The sequence below is a fragment of the Epinephelus lanceolatus genome, chromosome 4, assembly GCF_041903045.1.
Source record: "Epinephelus lanceolatus isolate andai-2023 chromosome 4, ASM4190304v1, whole genome shotgun sequence".
Taxonomy (NCBI): domain Eukaryota; kingdom Metazoa; phylum Chordata; class Actinopteri; order Perciformes; family Serranidae; genus Epinephelus; species Epinephelus lanceolatus.
The window spans coordinates 16,921,963-16,941,212 of NC_135737.1; the positions used below are offsets into that span (position 1 = coordinate 16,921,963).

General features: G+C 40.9%; 1 protein-coding gene across 4 annotated transcripts in view; it reads right to left on the reverse strand.

Annotated features, from left to right (window-relative positions):
• Positions 1 to 19,250, reverse strand: part of LOC117260009 (rho guanine nucleotide exchange factor TIAM1) — a 65,044-nt gene that overhangs the window by 42,331 nt on the left and 3,463 nt on the right. Inside the window, exon 1 of one of the 4 annotated variants that reach the window (XM_078166950.1) lies at positions 7,133 to 7,272. The exons of the other annotated variants lie outside the window; for them this stretch is intronic. The gene's annotated coding sequence lies outside the window, so the exon portion shown is untranslated. Of the gene's footprint in view, positions 1 to 7,132; positions 7,273 to 19,250 lie in introns of those variants that run through there. 4 annotated transcript variants of the gene reach the window in all.

Genomic DNA, 19,250 nt, shown 5'->3' on the forward strand with positions numbered 1-19,250 from the left:
TCTCTCGCCGTGTGCACACGGGAGTTGGTTTTCGGCAAGAGATTTTGTCATAAACCTTTGGTAATGTAAACCTATGTGACGCTAGGGGCTCCACAAAAAACTCCATATGTGAATGTGTGATAGTTGTGGTATCATAACAGCCTGTCACAGGTTACAGTGTGATGATTAGAGGAGAAATGGCAGAGCATAAAGGTCCAGGTGGAAAAAACACAACTTAGTAATTTAGGATTTGCTAAAAGAAGGAAATTACTTTTTGATATAGATCCCAGGGGACATTTTGCACCATAGAGTGCTGGGTTTTAATTTTGAGTTTTGAGATCTGCATTCTGCACAATAAATGCTCTAAAAAATACATTATATCTTTGCTTTTGTTGTTGTTGTTTTTTTAATCAACTTAGCTTTGCTAAGGGACTACAAAACCCATTCAGAAACACTTCCATTATAACTTTTACACTTAAATTTATACCGCGATATATACCGTTACCGTGAAGGGATTCGATTTATACCGTGATATGAATTTTAGGTCATACCGCCCAGCCCTACATGGACCCATTCTTGTCTGTGTCTGTGACCCCTGTTCAACCCACAACCGGCAGGATTCGCCTTTCGTTTCTGCTGCTGGTATTCGCACAGCATGCTGAATGATTTATTTTACTCGCACAGAACTATTTTTAGTCACAAATGCCAGTGTGGTGATGGACGGAGTAAAATATCGCCACACTGCCGATATTTTACTCCGCAAGCTGTTTGATTGCGTTATCAAAACACACCGCTATTATTCGGCCTTGCTTTTCACTTATTCCACCGAATACCGAATGTGTGTTTTTTTGCAATATTCGGCCGAATATATTCAGTTACTGAATATTTCGAGCTACTCTAAGCAGCAAAGTAGACTTTATGGTCCCAATACGAAGAGGAGTCAAGATTTGATGTAAAGAGACATTTTCCCTGTTTCCTCCAATTATTATTATTGTGGCTATGATTGTATCAGTCAAAACACATTTTTTGCATCCTCATCCTATTATACTAATCATGGGTCTTTTTAAGGTAGTACTGCAGTGTTTGTCCATTTTAAGGATGACAAAAGAGAAGGCCTATTGTGCAAATGATGTTTACATCAATGCCCTAGATGTGCAAGTTTAAAAGTGAGTTATATTCTTTGGCATAAATCTGTAGGCAGATTTTGGAGTCTGTTGTTGAGCAGCAGATGGTGTTATTTAGCCTGGTGGCACCTTTGTCCCTGCCAGTGTTTTCTCTAGGGCACCACTGTGTGCAGAGGTCACTGCTTCTGCTGGTGTCTACGCTGTATGGGGTTTGTGTACAGCAGATGCTGCAGGTTTTGTTGGGTCAACAAGTCTTTTGTCCACTCTATAGGTTTAAGAATACTTTGTGCTTCTATGGCCACTGGTAAAAATTAAATTTACTAAAGTGTATTTTTAAAAGTATAGATATAACTTGGCAAAATAATAACAACCACTTAAATGTGATAATTTTAACTCTGGATAATGCTTATTATGCACCGGCTGTACCAGGAGATATGTGAAATTAGCACAAAGATAAGATGTAAGATTTAATTTAAGAGACCCCAATGATACACAATCTCATTTATAAATAGATGCAATGCTGAGGACAACTGCTGTTTCGTTTTTGTCTTTGCCTTTTTCACACTGACTCAAGACACAAGATGTTGCGATGTCACTTTGTGCCAGAGTACTTCTATCTACACCATCAACAACTTGCTTGTCCAAAGGGTCACAACTGAGGTGCTATCAGACCACATCCTGCTTACGGCTCTTTAGCTCCTCACTGGCAACCTTTGAAGTCTTTTAACAGATGTTAAATTGAGGTATACATGAGCCACATACCAATGTTAAGACAAAGGGGGGGGCATACAGGCTTCGGTTGTAGTGATTCCTCTGTAGTTCTGTTGGGGAGGTATGGGGAGGTATGTATGTGCCACTTAAAACTATTACAGCAGTCTACACGTTTCATGTTTTACCAGACAGACTACCCTATCAGACGAGAATCCTCTACCAATAATAACTTGCACAGATTAAAAGACAACTGACAACAGTTTGAAGTTAGCAGGTTTAGCCACAAATTCATCTTCACTTGTGTTAGACAGATAAATGTAAGCCCCCCTTATTGCCTTTTATGATTTGGATTTGCCAAAATAAAGTAATCATGTTCAATAGCTGACTTTAAGCAAACATGCTTAGTCAATTATCCTCCCATTTCTTCTGTAATCTTCCTTGAATTTCCCCTCACTAAATCATAGCCTCTATGTACATTACATAAGACACTGTGTCAGAGCATCAATGAGCTGTTAACCCTTTTTTCTTTAATTCTGGAAGCAGTTGCTTTTAGATTTGGATGCAGGCAAAAATGCCAAAGTAAATCCTTTGAACATCATTCAAAATTAACTCCCAATAAAGTGAAACTGACATCACATGCCGAAGAAATTTTCACTACCAGATAGTGACAGGAGAATCACACAAGCAATGGAAGTATTCATCTGGGAGGTGCATAAAAAATGCTTCACGTAATGAAAAAGGCTGCAGTTGCTGTGACAAAATACCACAACCACAATCACCAGAGACTTTCAGTCACTGACCTTCTCATTGCCTGTTACTGTCACTGTCAGTGAGAAGGTCTCCCCTGGTTACATGGAGCATCAACACTAGTTTGCCTTTACATGCTTCACATTCCAGACTTTTACAATTTGCTCCTCCACACTCTAACTCCAAACACACCCAGCAATTTTCCCTCTCACACAAGGAGCAAATGTGCTTGACAGTTTTATGATTATAGATGTGTGATCAACGGTATCAATGCTGGGACACACTGGTTACCAAACCATTGGGTTTTCTGTTGCAATGGCAAATTGGTGCATGTGTCAGGGAATATTATCTACTGAGCACTGACACAGGAAAAACAGCTGCAAGCTGAAATTAGATAATGGTGAAAACAACCGAGTATGATATATGTCTATACAATATATCTTTCCTACAGCTGCTGATGTCCTAGTGGCTTTCTCACTCAGTCTTCAGCATAATAACTAGGCAGGGTCATTATTCAGCTTGTGGGTGTGGATTAATAGAAAAACGTAGGAAAAAGTAATCCATATCCAACTTTAAGGGCACATCAGTGGATAAATTAGTACTGAAGCCATGTTAAAATAGAGGTAATAGAGAATTTTCATGCCAGCAAGGGATTAAAAAATGTTTGGAGTTTCTTCTGTACTTAAATATATTTTCTAAATTTGAGAGTGTAAAATTCAGTCTTTGTCAGCAAACTTCCACCGTCCACAGCTAGCCTTGCAACCTTTGCATTATATAAAATTCAAATCTAATACAATGTTCTCCTAATATTCAATAAGCCAGCAATACCACAAAAACAGCAATGAATGGATGTTGATGTCTTCAGACCAGAAGCCAGTCCACTGCTGGGTGAGCCATTCACCTACCAATCTCAGTATGGCAGCTGACTTGTCTTTGCCTGAATGTCCCTTTTGCTGGCAGCAGAATAAACACAATGCAAAGGACATGGAGGAGCAGTGATCCTGCATTGGAAATGTTTTCTAAATCTGGTTCACTCAGGATCTGCTTCCACAGAGGCAATCATTTGCTTTCAGGTCAGTGAGTGGGAATACCAAGCCTTTCATGTTGTAACACAAGTGCAGGCACACAATCCAAACTGCACTCAAAAATCACATCTGGGTCAATGTCTAAGCCCATTTTCGTCATTTTGATTCCACTATTAATGAGCAGGGAATAAACATTTCAGGTTATCTTGCAAATAGATACTGAAGAAGGGAGACTGCGTCTAATCCTGGTAGACCAGATGAGGAGATGAAACTACACGTTTGTTCCTAAACTCACCTGTGATATAAAACAAGTTTCAAAATAATGCTGTCAAAAAAACAAGTGTGCACCGTCTTTGCACGGTTTTGTTATTCCATCAGTTACATATGGCCAGTGTTTACATGAACTAAGTGATATTATCTAAATCATATCTGTGGACAGAGCTCATCCCTGAGCACCACCTCAACCATAACACCCCTGGAGGTCCCAGCCCCTTACCATGCCGCATTGTGCATTGAAGCGGAGCCGCAGTGGATCCTGACACACATGACTACACAAAGCTAAGGATAAAATGTGTCCGCTTCCTCCAAGCAGTCCTGATCAAATTTTTCAGTACAGGCCTCTTTTACTGCCCTGTGGTGAAATGTCACATCTAAGCTGGAGTCCAGTACCTCCATCCATTTAGTAGATTTTTAAAACCTGGTAGTAAGGGGAGCGTATCTATGTTCCCAGGGTTCTATGTTCCCCACTTAACCCTGCAAAAAAGGTTCTATGTTCCCCGCTTACACAAAAAAGGTTCTCTGTTTCCCGGGTTCTATGTTGCCCGCTCAACCAAGCAGGTACTCTCTACTAATGTGGTGCATTTAATTAATTTAAATGGCTGCATATTGTAGAGTTAAAGGCAATACTCAATTTCAGCTGCAAACATGTGATTCCTTTATAATTAGCAGAAACTTTGGTCTGTAAAAATCATCCATGCTGAAGTATCACTGAAGCATAGGCCACACTCAGTACGTTTACATGACACTTGAAAAAAACAAATTATTGCCTAAATCCGAATATAACTGGACAACTGAAGTGCATATAAACGTGTTACTCCGACTAATATCGGAGTTCTCCAACTCCGATTAAGACACCCAGATAAAGTGATTGGAATTCGATTTTCTCCGGCATGTATACGCCTTAATCGGAGTTAAACTAGACAATGCATGTGCGCATGCTCCACACCCCCCGCGCTAGCGTATGACCCCGGAACAGACAAGACATGCTATTGTTGTAGCCCTCCAACAGCATACGGCACTCTTGTCTGCCTCTCGAAATCACAATGACCACGAGGGATAGCGTGCACCTTATCTGCACAATCAGTAATGCGTACATTACGTACGAGATGAACAAAGCTGTACGATTATCCATCTTGCTGTTGTTCGAAAATGCCGGTCTGCCGCCTGACTCCAGTTGTTTATTATTAAGTGACATAATAGGTCAACCGGAAAGGGGGCCATATTAACCCGCTGAAACGACGCATATCGCCACCTAGTGTTGAGGAGGAGGACACGTTCCCGTCAGTAATTCAATTTTCTCAGTTGCATGAAAACTGAGACAAGGACAGAAGTCCGATTAGATGCCAAAATCGAATTTTGAGCATAGCTCGATTAAGCTGTGCATGTAAATGTACTGACTGATACCCTGTACTTAGACAGAGCTCAGTGGGATGCAAAGGTTTAGTCAAACCTGCATGTTAAAAGGGCATCCCACACATACCACGACTATCTCTCTACCCCTATTTCTCACCCTTGCACTCTCTACTTTTGAGGTATCCAGTAAAGGAAAAATATAAGCTCAAGACTGTATTTACTCATTTGTACTGTTGGAGGCAGCTATTCATGCTCCCTTCATTGTAAATGTTTATAAGAATTTCTTGCCATCTTACATATCCTTACACTACAAATGCATGACTCATTCTTACATTCAATCCTATTCAATGACTGATGATAAAAAATCTTAATTTGACTGTCAGCTAACAAAACAATTGGTAGCTGAAACTAATGCATTCCTGAATGTTTGGACTGGAAAATGAACGTGCCCAAAAAAAAACGAAAGAAAAAAAAAAAAGACTGGTATGGACATGTAACCGCACTAAGAGCATGGTGTCTATATTGTACTACTGGCTTCTACACTGAGCAAAAAAATTATCCCAATTTAAAGCCCCAATACCCTGGGTGGTAGAGATAACAGTTCCTCTCATTTATTACAGTCTTGTCCACAGTGTTTCCTCAGCTGTGCTAAAATAACTGCAGCAGTAGCCTGCACATTCTACAGGTGAAAATTTTCAACAAGTAAAGAGCCAGAACAAAATGCAGCAAAGTGCAATGCTTTGAGGCATGTGGTATCAAACCAAGCAAACAGAAAAACCTCATTGTGTAGCCGCATGGGCCGTCATGCTGAATTCTGCTCCATATATAGTCTAACTTTTATAATAAGCTCAGTATCTGAAAGACCACCTGATCTCTGATGAACTCTGCACACTGTGTCTTTCAATAAAGTGAAGCTTATGACACAAGACCATGTAAACCAATCTGTTATTACAATTATTTTCCTTTCAGGAGAGTATTTTTGGTAGGTTGAATTTAGATTGGGGGAAATCCTGTTGTTGCATGTGATTTTCCTATAAGGCTTTTAAAAAGAACTCAGAGTTTGTGTTTTTTTTTTTAAGCTTGCTTTCCACCTTCATAACGGGAGCACTGTCAAGATTTACAAGCCTGAAAGCCAGAGCCTGACCTCCTGTCCTGCTAAGCCTCAATCGGTCAATACATTTCCATAACTATGACACCAGATGACCATTTCTCGCCCCTCTCCCCACCGCAGGAGTCACAACGGGCCTTTCAAACACAAAGCCAAGATTTAAATGAACTCACACATCATAAAGTCCTCCAGCCCCCCTCCAGGATGCGCTCTGGGAATTCTCCTTGACTTTGACCATCTCTTGCATTTGCAATTCATCATCTCTCTTTCTCAGCATCACAAAACCGCCACCACCACCACCACCACTTCTTTGTCATTACAACGACACAGACACAAGCAGTATTGTTTGCGTCTGGCAGTGAATGGAGAGCAATACAATGGCTCACTGCCTGCTGTTGTAGGTAAAGTTGTGCCCTACACAGGAGTGCTACAGGTACAAACATGAAGTGGAAACCCCACCCTAAACACAGGCTGTAAAGACCCCAGGATATGCTTTCAACACACACACAGACACACACACACACACACACACACACCCCTAATGAGAATAAATACAAACCCTAAAGGCAATATGAGAATTACAAGAGCTTTGGTTGTATGTGACAACTTTAACTGCAATCTGAAATACACTAAAACTTATGCTTACAGGCCACACGTTGACTCAGTGGGTTACTGGTGGTGTGATTTAGCACCTCTTTTGAAAAGTGGGAGGTTTGAGGCTGAACAGCCATTTGTCTCCTCTATCTACTAACACAGACAAACACACAGTGCTACATAAATACACAGCAGCAAATACAATGACTTACCTTCCTGTGTACAACCAGCAAGTGTCACTTCTGCTTTTCCACAGAAGCCAAGAGAAATCCCACACATCACTAAGGGGAAAATTTCAAGCCTCACATGAGGGGATTACTGATACTCCTCGGCAGACTGACTTCTTGCAAGGATGAGTTGAAGAACTGAAGGAGAGAGGGGGAGTGACTGTTTGTAAACCCACACCCCACCCCACCCCCCACACACACCCTCCTCCTGCTGACTCTTTCACACTCTTTGCTTGCTCCCTCCCTTCTTTGCTCCCTCCTTCATTCTATAATTCCATCCCCCTAAACTACAAACCTACTGCCAGCAGGAATGTGTGTTCCCTCCTTCTTCTCCTCTATAATTGCTCCTCCACTCTACTATGAGAAGCTTTACGTTTACACTAAATGTTGCAGCCTTTTTATTGTCCACAACTGTCAGATTCAGGACTGCATTTCTCAGTCTGAATCAGAAGCTGTTCAAATGTAAACTCTACCTAATTTTTGGCTTAGAGAAAAAATAATCTTGCTTTCATCTTTTTTTGTGTGTGTGGTTTAAATAGCAGGATTTGTAATGACAGGATTCCAGAAATTGAAGCTAATGTTCTATTCGCCTCAAAGGCAACAAGGGCTGAAAGGTTGCAGTCTTAATGTGTTGCAGTGCATAATTTGGAACATTCAGTGACAGCCCAAAATGGACCTGTGAATGAGAAAAAGGCTGGGCTTGCTGTTGTCATAGCACCAGTGATGTCGTGTGGCTTTCACGTCAGCAGTGACAGTGGTGCCGGACTCATTTTGAGATGATGGAACCAGCAGAGGGAACAGGAGAGAGGGGAGGATGGAGGATTGAGGGCACAGCGATGTCGGTTCAGCTGCTGCCTGCATCATGTGCTCCAGAAGCAGCTTTGCATGCACACTGAAAGTAAAACATGCTTGGAGCTAGTCAAGGGTGTAGACACCCTGACAACCACACAGAGCAGAAACAGAGAGAACACTGGGCTTAGTCTGTCTGAGAGGAGTCCAGAGATTGGAGGGCTGAATTTCCATGTCTAGACTTAACGTTGACTATGACCACAATAAAAAGCACTCAGCACCATGGTCAGACTGACCAACTCTCAATGTATTTTCATGTCCTGCCAAGGTTGTGACCCTGATATTAAACTAAACCACTGGGGTTTCTTAGTAAAGTCAGGAATGTCTGGTCTGCGGAGACAACCAGACATAACCCGCGTTCTTATCAACTCCCAGAGCTCGATTTCACACATGTAATCTTTCAGGATAACAGATTTTTCTTTGAGGTTTTGTGCCAAAATTGCTACAAATCCCAGAGACAAAACACACCATAAGCCAATTTCTTTATTTTAATTACTGAACAATTTGTTGGGACATGATCCAATGACAACAAAAGACTTGGAAGCACATGACACAGTCTAAAGACTCAATGTCAAGAGATTACTATTTAGACAGGCATTAAAAGAGTAGACAAAAATATATTCCTGTGCTTCCTGGATGGTGTATTTTGATAGTAGTAACTTACAACTAAATGCTTACCTAAGGTGACTTTTAGTACATTCTCATAGGTGTAAGTTAAGTAAATACAGGTTTATGTTACATGAGATGAGATTATCTTATCTGCCTGCGTCCTCGCCCAAAAATTTACTAGATCAGGCAGCAGAGCAGTAAATGCATCTATCAGTGAAATGTGGGCTAATGCTCAATCCACGTCTGCTCTCACCACAGGCATTTCAGAAATTTAGATTGCTTGCATGGAGCTCAGCTAAACAAAATACTCTGCTTTCTCATCACTGACACAAGGCTATTAAACCCTGTGCTATCTGCACTCAATTTAGGAGCTGATTGAATTGGACATCCAATGCATTGACAGGCCATTCAATACCGCTGGAGCAATTTGGCAGGCAAGATTACGGTTACAGATCAACAGCAACACTACAGAGTGCTGATGCTGTTCAGGTGTCACAACTAACTGCAATCACTGCCAATCACCTTCAGCCACAGTGAACAAAAAAAGAAGGCACAGGAATTATAGCAATCCATTCCCCAGGATATGCAAGATCACTAAATGCAACTCTTCACAGAACTACATCAGTCTGGTTTACCTGAAATGTTTCTATTAAAAGTAATAATATTATTGGCACCTTCAGAAAAAAAAGAAAATCTGATTGATTTCTTCATGTTTGCAGCAGAAAAAGTTCAAATTGTATTGGAAGAGATTTATTATCCAAGATCTTAAAACAAAATTATGGGCTTTTAACTACGGTGGTCGATGTGATAACGCCAATATATGCATTATATTCAGTTCCTGCCTATATATCCCCCTAAATCCTACACACTGGACCTTTAAAGTTATTTCATGGTTTTCCAATGGGATTCAAGTCTAGGGTCACTTATTCCATCCTTTATTTGGGCAGATGCCTTAGTTACTGCCAGTAAAACAGCTGATGCTCCCACTATGCTTCACAGCAGGGACGGTGTTAGACCAGTGATGAGCTGTGTTGCCTTCAACAGAAACAGCCTCATTTAAAAAGAAGACTGGCTGCACCAAACTGACTTTTGAGTGTCCCTGCAAAAACCCTTAATAATTGATGACAGTATATACTATTTCTAATTATTTCTGGTTCTTTAGCTGTACATGTACTACATGGAGATCGGTCACATAAATTCTTACTTCTTTGTTCTGAAGTGAGTTCTTAAACATCATGGGATGTGGAAAAAGTCAACAGGGGTTAACACTTTCTCAAGGCACTGGAGCCTAATATCTTTGGCCTAACAGGATAAATCACAGCACGGCTCCCCAGAATAGCTCTAAATAAAGGTCAGTTAATAATTGACTGTGCACTGGTTTATAGCAATTCTGAATGGACCACAGGACAACACATCGTTCAACACAATGTAGCTGTGATGTTAAATTGTTCATTGTATAATGTATGAATTTGAAGGACACAGTGAGGGATACAGTCAGCAACACTAGTGAGCAAAACAAAGACATACACAAGCCTAATTTTAATATTAGTAGACCTATCTTGCTTTGCAGAACAGTGCACGATTATTAGGCAAGAGTAGCATGACTTACACTAACCAGAGTAAATATGTACTGCAAATATAATGAAATGAATATATGAAATTCAGCAAACTGCACCACAACATGAAAACAGGTCCAGTATGATGAAACCACTGACCTCCATCAGCAACAGCAACAACTTTAAGCCACAAAGCTAAAATACTTTCTTGTCTCATACCAATTAAATGCTCCATTAAAGGGCCAGTGTGTAATATTTGGCATGGTTTATTGTCAATCTGAATCTGAATATTCTACCCATTAATATGTTTATACAAGTGTATAATCGCTATAAAATAAAATTCGTTTGGTTTTCGTAGCCTTATAATTATGCTTTTATATATACAGTACAGGCCAAAAGTTTGGACACACCTTCTCATTCAATGCGTTTTCTTTATTTTCATGACTATTTACATTGTAGATTCTCACTGAAGGCATCAAAACTATGAATGAACACATGTGGAGTTATGTACTTAACAAAAAAAGGTGAAATAACTGAAAACATGTTTTATATTCTAGTTTCTTCAAAATAGCCACCCTTTGCTCTGATTACTGCTTTGCACACTCTTGGCATTCTCTCCATGAGCTTCAAGAGGTAGTCACCTGAAATGGTTTTCCAACAGTCTTGAAGGAGTTCCCAGAGGTGTTTAGCACTTGTTGGCCCCTTTGCCTTCACTCTGCGGTCCAGCTCACCCCAAACCATCTGGATTGGGTTCAGGTCCGGTGACTGTGGAGGCCAGGTCATCTGCCGCAGCACTCCATCACTCTCCTTCTTGGTCAAATAGCCCTTACACAGCCTGGAGGTGTGTTTGGGGTCATTGTCCTGTTGAAAAATGAATGATCGTCCAACTAAACGCAAACTGGATGGGATGGCATGTCGCTGCAGGATGCTGTGGTAGCCATGCTGGTTCAGTGTGCCTTCAATTTTGAATAAATCCCCAACAGTGTCACCAGCAAAACACCCCCACACCATCACACCTCCTCCTCCATGCTTCACAGTGGGAACCAGGCATGTGGAATCCATCCGTTCACCTTTTCTGCGTCTCACAAAGACACAGCGGTTGGAACCAAAGATCTCAAATTTGGACTCATCAGACCAAAGCACAGATTTCCACTGGTCTAATGTCCATTCCTTGTGTTTCTTGGCCCAAACAAATCTCTTCTGCTTGTTGCCTCTCCTTAGCAGTGGTTTCCTAGCAGCTATTTGACCATAAAGGCCTGATTGGCGCAGTCTCCTCTTAACAGTTGTTCTAGAGATGGGTCTGCTGCTAGAACTCTGTGTGGCATTCATCTGGTCTCTGATCTGAGCTGCTGTTAACTTGCGATTTCTGAGGCTGGTGACTCGGATGAACTTATCCTCAGAAGCAGAGGTGACTCTTGGTCTTCCTTTCCTGGGTTGGTCCTCATGTGTGCCAATTTCGTTGTAGCGCTTGATGGTTTTTGCGACTCCACTTGGGGACACATTTAAAGTTTTTGCAATTTTCCGGACTGACTGACCTTCATTTCTTAAAGTAATGATGGCTACTCGTTTTTCTTTAGTTAGCTGATTGGTTCTTGCCATAATATGAATTTTAACAGTTGTCCCATAGGGCTGTCGGCTGTGTATTAACCTGACTTCTGCACAACACAACTGATGGTCCCAACCCCATTGATAAAGCAAGAAATTCCACTAATTAACCCTGATAAGGCACACCTGTGAAGTGGAAACCATTTCAGGTGACTACCTCTTGAAGCTCATGGAGAGAATGCCAAGAGTGTGCAAAGCAGTAATCAGAGCAAAGGGTGGCTATTTTGAAGAAACTAGAATATAAAACATGTTTTCAGTTATTTCACCTTTTTTTGTTAAGTACATAACTCCACGTGTTCATTCATAGTTTTGATGCCTTCAGTGAGAATCTACAATGTAAATAGTCATGAAAATAAAGAAAACGCATTGAATGAGAAGGTGTGTCCAAACTTTTGGCCTGTACTGTATATATATATATATATATATATATATATATATATATATATGTGTGTGTGTGTGTATATATATATATATATATACACACACACACACATATATATATATATATATATATATATATATATATATATATATATATATATATATATATATATATATATATATGTATATATATATATATATAGCAAGGGCCTTGCTTTAGAGAGGTTGCCATCTTGCGCCGCCATGTATGTAAGGCAGCCCGAGCGGACAATCCAGCCAGCCAGAGAACGCGTTTCGTGTGTATAAATGAACCAACGAAGACAGCGGAAGGAAGGAAGAAGGAGGAGGAAACAGCAGAGTGTTAGTAGTTCGTTGATAGAGAGTAGTGAAAAGTCTTTTTAGTTATAAAGTTTGTGAATGGACCACACTTACCACGCAACAGGAGAGAATGAACCCGAACCGTCATCTGCGAGGAAAAGAAGACGCAACTTCACTCCTTGTGATGAACTCTCTGCGGCGCTTTTCCTCCTGATGATATATCTCCCCAACGATGGTAGCAGTAGCACCGAATCCCATTCTGTGCATTCAGCCTCTCTTCTCGCCCGCTCAGCATCAAACGGAGTTCCTCATCTGTATGCTCCAGCTCAAACAGGTATGGCTCTGGGTCTGTGTCCGCTACAAGAAACTCTTCAAAATCGCGTTCAAAGTCATCCATTGCAGCTACTATAGTCCGGAGCTCTGTTTCCCGGCTATGCTGTCAGTCAGTGTGCGGGCTGGAGGTTGGTGGAGCAGAGAGGGGAGGGGGGTCCCCACTCGGTATGGTAAACGAGTATATGTGTAAAGTTATGAAGTGTGTTTGTTACGCTAGAAGAGTCAGAGTTTGGGACGGAGTCTTTTACCCCCTGGAGTGTTACCGGAGTTTCTGGAGTGCTCAAATAAACGGGCCTTTTTCCCGAACGCTCCTCTGGTCTCCTGCTCGTGAGTGATTCATTACAATATCATAACATGGCTTAGATTTCTAAATAAACATTCACCTCGTCGCTAGATAGACCTACTCCTGAAAAACTCATGCGCAAGGCTTTTTGTCCCTACGAGGCCACCGTCATTTACCCGACGGGAGGGGTGAGCGAGTGAGCCCTGCAATCTAGAATTTGACCACTGATGTCACTGTTTTCAACCCATTTTACACACTGGCCCTTTAACATACAGGACATGAGTATTACCCACATTTATGCATCAAGATGTAGATTCAACATCATCCGTCTGCTCATTCAAGCTTTATTCCCATAACTGTAGACAAAGCTACAGGTCCACAAACACATAATGAATGTGCATACATCACGTTGAAGCTGATTTTATTGTTAAAAAAAACAGTCTGCTGTTTGCAGCAGTTGGTTTAGCATATGATGGTCTTGTCAATCTACAACACCAGTGAAAAGAACATGCATCACTACAAGGGTTCAAGTGTTTATTTTCTTGAAGGTCTCCTCAACGACATACGCCCCCCCCCTCCCTCTGAGGAAACAGATGATCCATTGTGCTGAAAAGGAACACTATGTACAACTGATATCTTAAGAGAAAAATGCAACTGCTACGCAAGACATGAAAGCAGTAACCCCAGCCTGGGTAGAGATCATTAGCGGAAGATCCAGTGGTCTCCAGCAGTGAGTTGCCTCTCAAGCGTCAACATCAAAGGCACCGGTATAGAGAGGGAAATAATTTAGAATGCGGAGAAAAAGCTAAAATTGATTGGATGGGACTGAACCTATACAACATAGGTAGCTCTCCAATATGAGTTATTAAAAAAATGCTTGGAGCATATTAAAAGTCCAGTGGTCTACACATGACAAGCTGCTGGGTATGGTCAATTATCTACTGCGCAAGTTACTGTACAAAAAGCACACTGACCATAATGTGGCCAAGAAAAATTTGTGAATTGCATGAAAGCTTCCATGGCTGAATATGCACTGATTTATAGGCCAAAGGATAATTAAAGTCATCAAATTTTATTGATTAATCAGTTTATTATTCTCCTCTATTAACAGTTAAGTCTTAATAAAACTATGAAATGCCCATCAATTTCTGAGAACCCATCATGACATCTATAAATATACTTGTTCACCTGCAAATATTTACATGTTTTCTGCATACATTAGTTTAAAGGCGCTGTATGTAAGAATGTGGCCAAAACGGTTACTGCACTCAAATTCAAAATACTGCCGCGAGTCGTGTCCGCCCCCACCTCCCCTACAGATTTGAGGTTGCTGGACAGCGGCACGCTGGAGACTGATTTGTTTGCCCACGGGCGGCTGCCGTGGCAGGGCCGCATCGCCGTGTCCTTGATCTTCGGTTTTCCAGCGGACCGTTTGAGCAAGTCCGGCTTCTCTGCTGCAAACGCTGCTGCCAGGATACAGCTGAGGAGAAGCCGGTTGCTAATGCTATGTACCGGGACACTGCTAACTCTGCTGCCGGGATACAGCTAAGGAGGAGCCAGCTGCTAATGCTATGTACTGGGACACTGCTAATGCTGCTTGCCGTGCTGCTGTAGCTCAGTTGTACTGTAACTGATGCTGAGACTCTACTGACTGCGTGACTGGTAGACGGCGGTGGGTGGCGCAACAGGCCAAAACACAAATTCAAAACATAAACATGATTTGCAAACTGCAAAAAAAATTTTTTAGATGCAAATATTCTGGCTGTACTATTGTTGTCGGTGAGATCAGTTTGTTATATTAACATTATTCCTTAGTCTCTGTGACATATTAGGAGGATTTTATGACTATTTGCTTTAGATTTCTCACATATAGCTCCTTTAACTAATTAGGCAATGATCAAAATTATTAATTTTCTGTCAGTTGACTATTTTATTAACTGAACCAATTGTTTTCAGCATTGATTTATATATTTCAATATGAAGTTAGGACCTGCCTTACACTAAAATAGTCATTTAAATAAAGAGCAATTCTTTATGTAACCTAGACATCTTACTTACATTTTTCTACCAAATTCAGCCCTATTTAAGCCTTGATGTCTAGACACCAATGGCCGCATATCACCAAATAAATACGTACTGAGAGAGGTTCAGTTGCACACCCAGGATAACTAATTACGGCTGTTTGCTATTTCAAAACAAATTCCACACCAGAGTCAACCTCAACCAACAAAACGGGCCCTGAGAAGTTCTTGTTTATGATTGATGGTGCGGTAAAGTTAGCCGAACTCCAGCCTCCCAAAAGTGGCTCATAGCCTCAGCAGTTTAGTGCACTTAGTATCCATTATTCATCCCAAAACCACAAGGCTCTATCAGCCTCGTGAAGCTGATGATCATTACCATGTGCACTTCTGACAGTCGGTCATACATTTCTGCTCACAGCTCAGAAACGGGGAGGAGCTGAGCTTTGATGAGGCCTTTTAACACTCATCTGTCATGTCTTTCCAAACCCCATGACCATTGTGGAGAGCAAGTGCCAGGGTGCTACTGAATGCTGTCCACTAGTCTGCATATATACATACACACACACACACACACACACACACACACACACACACACACACACACACACACACACAGGCCTATCACTTTGGAATAGTAGCCCACTGTAACTGGAATAGAATCTTTTCAGAAATCACTTTCTGAGGCTACCACAACCTCAAAGGAGCCTTTGAAGCTTGAGTCAATACTCAACAGTAGGCGAGTCAGGCGATTCGACTTAATTTGTGGGGAGCACTTGTTTGCTTGTTTCTAAGGTGTAAGCCACAGCATAGAGCCCATTCGTTTTGACTTTGATGAGAATATTAGTTTAAGTTTGTAATAATTCATGAAAAAGCCCATATCTTCATTATGCGTAGAAGTCAAGCTGAGAATCATACAAGATGCGTCTGCAGTATTTATCTACCACAAGCTTTAACTTAATGATTTTGGTTCTCGCTTTTAAGCCAAGTAGAATACAACCCAGCCCTGTTTTACATTGTACAAAGTGCATCATAGACACTCTTAAGTGCAGCACTGCTAAAGGGGCTGTCCTCTGGAAAGCATCTTGGATCAAATCTTGGCAAGCCACCTACATGCTTTTCCAGATTACGCTGACTGTCAGCACATCATGAATTCATCATAAGTGACCTCACTTTGTCAGATGCTGAAGTATGTGGCAACTTCTAGTCTTCTGCCGTCAGTAATAAATGAGAAAAATATGCAAGGGTTCTTAAAATGCATGGGAAATACTGAAGTAGGGTTCAAAGATTAGGCAAATCACCTGCTTTGCTGCACATGGTCCAGAACAAAACAAAACAGTCTTAGATGTGTACAATGTGGTCGATTGTGGTGAACAATGGGACTGCTCTTTTCAACTGTCCAAAGATGGTGGACGAGAGGCTGATACAGCACACGTCAATAGTGCTCTCTAATGGAGACAGATGTCCTGTCACAGGGAACAAGGGAAGACCGAGCTCTTGTCTGTAACTCAATACAACATGGATGTAAACAGGAGAGGAACGCATGGTTGTCCTTAATCCATCAACTTGGGCTTAAAAGGGAACAAAGACTGCTTAATTTTAGAAGAATTCCAAAAAACTCTTAATGTGATTATCTGATATACATGTAGGAAGTAACTGATTGGATGAAATCACATCTTGCATAAGGCTGCAACATGAAATCTATCTTGCTCTAATATAAGGAATCGGTTGTTCTTTGCAGAGAGAGTAGATAATTCTCACAAGAAAAATTTGGCAATCAGCCTGTACAGACTGCATTCAACCTAAGAGTCTGGACTCAGACAACCACTCACAGCTGCAACATCAACATTGTTACATATTGTGGCTGCTTAATTACAGGATTTGCGTGGGAGAAGACCACTTTTATATTAAAAAATTGTTTAGTTCAGTGCTGTTAAAGTTGTAAATTTATAACTGTAAGACATGGGGATAGTGAATTGTCTGTCCTGTAAAATACATTTTAGGGCAAGTAGGGATGCACCGAAATGAAAATTTGTGGCCGAAGCCGAATAAAATGAAACGCTTGGCCGAATACCGAGTACCAAATACCGTTGTTTAGTTTTTCATTAGTTTTTGCAGATGAACCCCCTCCAGATTAGTGTTGTCACTGTACCAAATTTGGGACCCACGGCACGATACCAGTGAAAATATCATGGTTCTGAGTAGTATCACGATACCACAGCGAAAATGAGGCAGATGTGCGTTTTGTCATTTATAAAAAGATAAATCACTTTTCTATAATACATCAATGATATTTCAATGGAATAAATTACCTATTGACTTATTCATACTTCAAAAACAGCATCAATAAGTGATAAACATAGCGGGGATCAAAATAAAATAAATAAATAAAATAAAAATCAACCAGCCACCCTCCTCCCCTGACAAGTAAAGAACAGTCCCTTCATAAGTAAAGAACAGTCCCTCAAGTGCGGTGAGGTTTGTGGACCGTTACCTGCCACAAAGAGAGAAATGTGAGCGGCTCATTTCTCCTCTGACACGTCACATACCTGTGTGCCGCCACGGCTTGACTGTCCAGGTACTTTTGGGCAGTCATGATGCCAAGAAGAGGACATTATTGGAGCCAGACTTCTCCGTCGCTGGTAAGCCTATGGCCGCCGTATTTGACAGGAATACATTCCTGTCTGTGTCTGTGACCCCCGTTCAACCCACAACCGGCGGGATTTGGCTTTCGTTTCTGCTGCTGGTTGATATCTGTACTCGCATAGCGTGCTGAATGATTTATTTTGCTCGAACAAAACTATTTTTAGTCCCAAATGGTTACTACTCCATCTGTCACTGCATGCTATTTGATTGCGTTATCAAAACACGCCGCTATTATTCGGCCTTGCGTTTCACTTATTCCACCGAATACCGAATGTGTTTTTTTGCAATATTCGGCCGAATATATTCGGTTACCGAATATTCGGTGCATCCCTAGCAATAAGTGATGATTTTATTTTTTGTTTTCAATTATACAGTATTTTTTCCAATAATTCAACATATTGTTTATTAAAAAATGTCAAAGAATTGCACATGACAATTTCCTACAGCTTAAGAAGTGCTTGCTCTGTCTGACCATCAGTCCAAAACCCAAATACATTTTACTTTTCAATGATGTAAAACAGAATCGAAGTAAATCCTTATATCTGAAAAATTGGAAACAGCAAATCATCAGTCATTTAATTCATGATCTAAATGTTATCAGAATTGTGGTTTATTAATTTCCTGTTGATTAACTTGTCCAATATTTAACTCATCATTACGGCACTAAAATATTTTGGAGGTTTGTATTTCTAAAAAGGTAATGAAAAAACTGAAGCATGGGATCTCCTTTAACTAAACAGGGCTTCTATTCAGCATCAGCTTTATGAAATATTCAGACTCGCGAACATCACTGGAGCCCAGAGTCTATTCAAATGTTGAAAAAACTTTGCCAGCAGTGAGTATTTATGTGAACTGCAGTAGAATATAGATGTGGTCCTTTCATTATTAAAATCTAATGAGTGGAATAATAGCTAGTAGGATGTTTTTTTCCTACCACATCTGGACATGTGCGTGCATGGCACTGAGGCTTTAGCTCAGCTCAGCATACTCATTGTAATACCTAAAATCAGCCACTTAGCAAAATGACATAAGTTTCCTGGTGGGAAAGATTTCTAGTTTTATGGTTGTGGTCCAACTTGTGTAATTAATATTTCCAAAACACACCTCCTCTTCTTATTTGCTGTTTTTATTTCCAAACACATGGCTTGACTAAATAAGCTTACACTGTGTAAAAAAACACACTGTTGTTAATTTTTTATTTAATTTTCAATTTTATATACTTTATTAAACCCCGAGGGGAAATTCAATTTTTCACTCTGTTGTCAATTACACACAGGTCCGAACACACACATGCACAAACTGGACCTATACATGCACTAAGTGGAAAGATGTCAGAGTGGGCTGCCCATGACAGGCGCTCCGAGTGGTTGGGGGGTTCGGTGCCTTGTTTAGGGGCACCTCGGCAGTGCCCAGGAGGTGAACTGGCACCTCTCCAGCTACCAGTCCATGCTCCATATTTTGGTCCAGATGGGGACTTGAACAGGCGACCCTTTGGTTCCCAACCC